We start from the raw sequence: 6,000 nt of genomic DNA, 5'->3' as shown, positions 1-6,000 counted from the left end.
TTATTCATATCAGTATTTTGTAGTGCATCAAATTTCCAGATGCAGAGTTCATAAATAAAAACAGATGGTAACTGCTGAAGAGAGAAGGAGGCAGGCAGAGAAATGGAGTTTTCCTAGCTCCAGTAGAAATTTCAGAACAGGTCTCAGGAGAAGATTCTCTAATGTTTGCGGTAAAATTTGCGGGCTGCTATCATAACGATTTCAAAAAGACAAGTCATTCGTTTTTTGTTTTTTTTTAAATAATCTTTATTCATTTTTGAAAACACTTTCAATAAGTGAAAATATAGTTAATTAAACATTTTACACTTTAGACATCACTTAAAAATTTTACAAGATTTATACAGATCAATACCCTCCCCCTACCCAACCTAATCCTTGTCTTTAAGATATCTATAAATTTTATCATAGTTTCAGAAATACACTATACATATTTTAAACTTAAATTACACATATATAATCATTCAGATTTATTTATCAGTCCTCAAAAATTCCACCCTTCCCCCCAATTACCATCCTTAAAAATAATCAATGAAAAACCTTATATTCCAACCACCCCCCCTCGCCCCACCGGATGTGCATTTTATCTAACAACAAAAATCATAACTACAATAATTCTACAAAAGACGTCAATGGGTTCCAAATTTAAAGTTTTTAAAATTCCCTAACAAATCATCTTCATTTTCTCATATTTATAGATTAGACATAGACTTGCCCACCAGAATGTAAAGTTGAGACAATCCCAGTTTTTCCAGTTCCTTGTAATCAATTGTATAGCTGTACTTGTCATAATTAAAAAGAGATGTCTTTTATATTTGTCTAGGGGATCTTTGATTTGCAAAATTGCACCACAAATTAACTACTTCATAAGTTAAAGGAATCTCAGATTCTAAAAAAAATCAGTATCTTAGGGCAATAAAACAGTAAATGATTTAATGTTCCTATGTCTAGGTGACAGTGCCAGCACCTATTAGATCTAGAATTATCTAACTTATTTAGTCTAACTGGAGTCCAAAAAGAACGATGTAACAAAAAAAACCCAAGTTTGTTTTATAGATGCTAATGCTGTACATCTCATCCTCCAAGACCAAGTACGTGGCCATCAAGATGCAGAAATATACTGCTTAATCTCAATGCTCCAAATATCTCTAAGAGCATTTTGGGGGTTTTTATTCATAAGTTCAGATATTAATTTATACCACTTAGTGGCTTGATGTCCTAGCATGTCTGCCTGAAAACAAAGGAATTGCAGGCTATAAAAATTTTTCAAATTATGCCACTCAGGGAACCCTTTCATAATAGCAACAGTTGACGGCAAAGCCAAGGTCATATTCGGTCAATGCAACCATAGCATCCTTCAAGGTCAGCAACTTGATCGCAAAGAAGTTGTGACCAGTCAGGCTGCTTGCCTGCCTTGGTCCCTGTGGTTTCCCTATAGGTTCGTGAGGGTCACTAAATTTGCATGGGATGAATCGCTGGTGATAGTGATCAGCACATGTACAGAATACAACTGCAAATTTAAAAAACAAACCCAGAATGAAGATTGGCAGGAGGGATGCCCACTCCCTCCCACCGCAGCTATCAAGCAAACCCCCCCAGCAGCAGGAGGGATGCCCAGTTTCTCCTACCACAGCCGTAAAGCAACACCCCCCACCCCGGCAGCGCAAGGAATGTCTATTTCCTCCTGCCACTGCCATCAAGCAAACACCCCCTCCCCGGCAGCAGGAGGGATGCCTATGGGAGGGGACTTAGGCACCTGGGTCAATCAGAGCCGTAGGCCCCTCCCTGGCACATCCCAAGATGTACCAGGAAGGGGAAGGCCCACCATTTTGAAGAGGCGGATCTGCCAGTCGGAGGTAGAAGGCATCACTGCAGCCGGTCTTCCTGAAGAATGTAGGGGGGTAGGGGGTCATCTGGGGTGGCAGGAGGGAGTGGGCATCCCTATCGCTCCTGAGAAGTTGTTTGAAGGTGGAAGGGGAGTGGGCATCCTTCCCCCAGCCATAAGGAGTTGCTTGATGGCGGTGACGATTTTTATTGATGTGTGGGGGGGAGGTGGTTCAGCTGGTGTGATGTATTTATAAATGATCTAGAAACAGGGACGAAGTGCAAAGTAATAAAATTCGCAGACGACACCAAACTATTTAGTGGAGTTGGGACTAAAGAGGACTGTGAAGATTTACAAAGGGACCTGAACAAACTAGAAGAGTGGGCGAAGAGATGGCAGATGGAAGTTTAATGTAGAGAAATGTAAAGTAGGAAACAGAAACCCAAAGTACATCTATACGATGGGAGGGCTGGTAATGGATGACAGTACCCAAGAAAAGGACTTGGGGGTAATAGTGGACAATACAATGAAGCCATCGGCACAGTGTGCAGCGGCCTCTAAGAAGGTGAATAGAATGCTGGGTACTATCAAGAAAGGTATTACAACCAGAATGAAAGAAGTTATCCTGCCATTGTATCGAGCAATGGTGCATCCGCATCTGGAGTACTGCATCCAATATTAGTCGCCGTACCTTAAGAAAGATATGGAGATATTCAAGAGGGTTCAGAAAAGAGTGACACGATTGATAAAAGGTATGGAAAACCTTTCATATGCTGAAAGATTAGAGAAACTGGGGGTCTTTTCCCTGGAAAAACGGAGACTTAGACAGAACATGATAGAGACTTACAAGATCATTTGAAGGGCATAGAGAAAGTGGAGAGGGACAGATTCTTCAAACTTTCAAAAACTACAAGAACGAGAGGGCATTCGGAAAAATTAAGAGGGGACAGATTCAGAACCAATGCTAGGAAGTTCATCACCCAAAGAGTGGGGGACACCTGGAATGCGCTTCCAGAGGGTGTGATAGGACAGAGTACGGTTTTGGGGTTCAAGAAGGGATTAGATAATTTCCTGAAGGAAAAGGGGATAGAAGGGTATAGATAGGGGATTACTATACAGGTCCTGGACCTGATGGGCCGCCACATGAGCGGACTGCTGGGCATGATGGACCTTTGGTCTGACCCAGCAGAGGCACTGTTTATGTTCTTATCCACCAAAATAGAGAACATAGGGAGAGGAGAGGCAGGTTTAGGAGGAAAGATAAGGAGTTCCATTTTGACCATATTTAACTTTAGATGGTGGGGAGACATCCATGTAGCAATGTCAGACAGGCAGGCCGAGACTTGGGCCCAGATTTCGTAGAAATTTGAGGCATAGAGAGGTAGATTTGAGAATCATCAGCATAGAGATGGCGCTGGAAGCCGTTGGAGGCAATTAGAGCTTCAAAGGAAGAAGTGTAGATGGAGAAAAGAGGTTCTATGGCAGAGCCGAGAGGTATGCCGACCAATAGTGGAGGAAGATCCTCCAGAGCACACACTAAAAGTGCAATGGGAAAGGTAGGAAGAAAACCATGAGATAACAAAGCCCTGAAATCCAAGCAAGGACAGCGTATCAATGAGTAGGTGGTGATTTACAGTGTCAACACTGCAGATAGATCAAGGAGGATGAGGATGGAGCAGTGGCCTTTGGATTTGGCCAGGAGCAAGTTTAGCAAGGGCAGTTTCCATAGAATGGACAGAGTGAAAGCCCAATTGAAGGGAGTCAAGAGTAGCTTGGGATGAATGAAAATCAAGACAATGGCAGTGAACACGTTCAAGTAGTTTGGATAAGAAGGGGAGGAAGGAGACGGGGTGATAATTGGATGGGCAGGTAGGGTCTTTACTGGTAGGATTTTTAGGGCAGGTAGGATTTTTACTGAACAGATCCATGTTGGTTACTGCCTGGTAAAACTTGTGTGAGCCGCTTACCCGATCTTAGTAAAAGAGCGTTTTAATATTCTCTAAACAGAAATTATGGGTGTTTTCTGATATAGGTTGGTCCACACTATTATGTTAAGAACAGAAGAACTGTCATCGGATCAGACCTTAGGTCCATCAAGTCTGGTGATCTGCTCACGCGGAGGCCCAGCCAGGTGTAACCTGGCGAGAAAAAAAAAAACAAAAAACTTAGTCACCCGTATCCTTCTATGCATCTTTCGAGGAGATGTGCATCTAACTTGCCCTTAAAACCAAGAACGGTGGAGTCTGCAGCAACATCCACCGGGAGAGCGTTCCAGGTGTCCACCACTCGCTGCATGAAGCAGAACATCCTGGCATTTGTCCTGGGCTTGTCTCCCCTCAGCTTCAGTCCGTGACCTCTTGTCTTGGTCACATTTGACATCGTAAAGAACTTTTTATCCTGCTCTATCTTGTCAATTCCTTTTATTATCTTAAGTCTCAATCAGATCCCCTCGCAGTCTCCTCTTCTCAAGGGAGAATAGTCCCAATTTTTTAAGTCGTTCTTTGTAGTTCAAGTTTTCCATACCTTTAACTAGTTTCGTGGTTCACCTCTGCACCCTCTCCAGTAGTTTTATATCCTTTAGGTAGGGAGACCAGTGTTGGACACACTATTCTAAGTGTGGTCTGACCATTGCACTATAAAGTGGCATTATGACCCTCTCTGATCTACTAGTGATTCCCTTCTTTATCATGCCCAACATTCTATTTGCTTTCTTTTCTGCTGCCACACATTGTGCCGACGGTTTCAGGGTCCTATCAATCAGTACCCCCAGGTCCTTTTCTTGTTTGCTCTTACCCAGAGTTGCACCTGACATTCTATACTCGTACTCCTTGTTCTTTCCGCCCAAATGCATTACTTTGCATTTTTCCACATTAAACTTCATCTGCCATTTCTCTGCCCAATTCTCTAACTGGCTCAAATTTCTCTGTAGTTCCTCGCTATCCTTTTGTGATCTGATTGCCCAACATAACTTTGTGTCGTCTGCAAACTTGATGACCTCACTGGATGTTCCTTCTTCTAGGTCATTGATGAAAATATTAAATAAGATGGGCCCAAAGAACTGAGCCTTAGGGCACACCGCTAGTCATTTTCCTCCAGTCTGAGAGCTTCCCATTTAAGCCCACCCTCTGCATTCTGTTTTCTAGCCATTTGGCTATCCACCTTAGTATGTCTCCTTCTATTCTGTGGCTTTGTAATTTCCTGAGAAGTTTCTCGTGTGGAACTTTGTCGAACGCATTCTGGAAGTCCAAGTATATTATATCAACTGGTTCCCCGTTATCAATCTGTTTGTTTACTGTTTCAAAGAATTATAGTAAATTCATCAAGCATGACTTTCCTTTCCTGAAGCCGTGTTGACTGGCTCTCATCAGGTCGTGTGTATCCAAGTGCCGGACTATGCTATCTTTAATCAGTGCTTCGACCATCTTTCCAGGGACAGATGTAAGACTCACTGGTCTGTAGTTGCCCGGTTCTCCTCTTGATCCTTTTTTGAAAATTGGGGTGACGTTTGCTATCTTCCAGTCGTCCGGTATCTGTCCAGTTCTAATTGACAGGTTAGCAAGGTTTTGCAGTAGTTCTCCGATTTCTTCAGTTCCTTTAATACTCTCGGGTGAATTCCATCCAGTCCAGGGGATTTGTCACTTTTAAGTTTGTCGATCTGGTAGTATATCTAGTCCAAATCCACTTCTACTGTGGTGAGGCTCTCCTCTATTTCTCCCTTGAACACTCTCTCTGCTTCAGGTATTGATGTAATGTCCTCCTTTGTAAAGACAGATGCAAAGAAGGAGTTCAATCTGTCTGCAATTTGTTTGTCTTCTCTGATGTACCTTTTCTTTCCCTGGTCGTCCAGCGGACTCACTGCCTCTTTTGCAGGTTTTTTCCCTTTAATGCAGGGGTAGGGAACTCCGGTCCTCAAGAGCCGTATTCCAGTCGGGTTTTCAGGATTTCCCCAATGAATATGTATGAGATCTATTTGCATGCACTGCTTTCAATGCATATTCATTGGGGAAATCCTGAAAACCCGACTGGAATATGGCTTTCAAGGACCGGAGTTCCCTACCCCTGCTTTAATGTATCTAAAAAAGGGCTTGAAGTTATTGGTCTCTTGTGCTATTTTCTCCTCATAGACCTTTTTGGCATCCCTCACCGCCTTGTGACATTTCTTCTGATCGTCTCTGTGG

Source organism: Geotrypetes seraphini, chromosome 5, assembly GCF_902459505.1.
Source record: "Geotrypetes seraphini chromosome 5, aGeoSer1.1, whole genome shotgun sequence".
In the NCBI taxonomy this organism is placed as follows: Eukaryota; Metazoa; Chordata; class Amphibia; order Gymnophiona; family Dermophiidae; genus Geotrypetes; species Geotrypetes seraphini.
The sequence above is the reverse complement of the archived record's forward strand: the minus strand, read 5'-3'. Positions refer to the sequence as shown.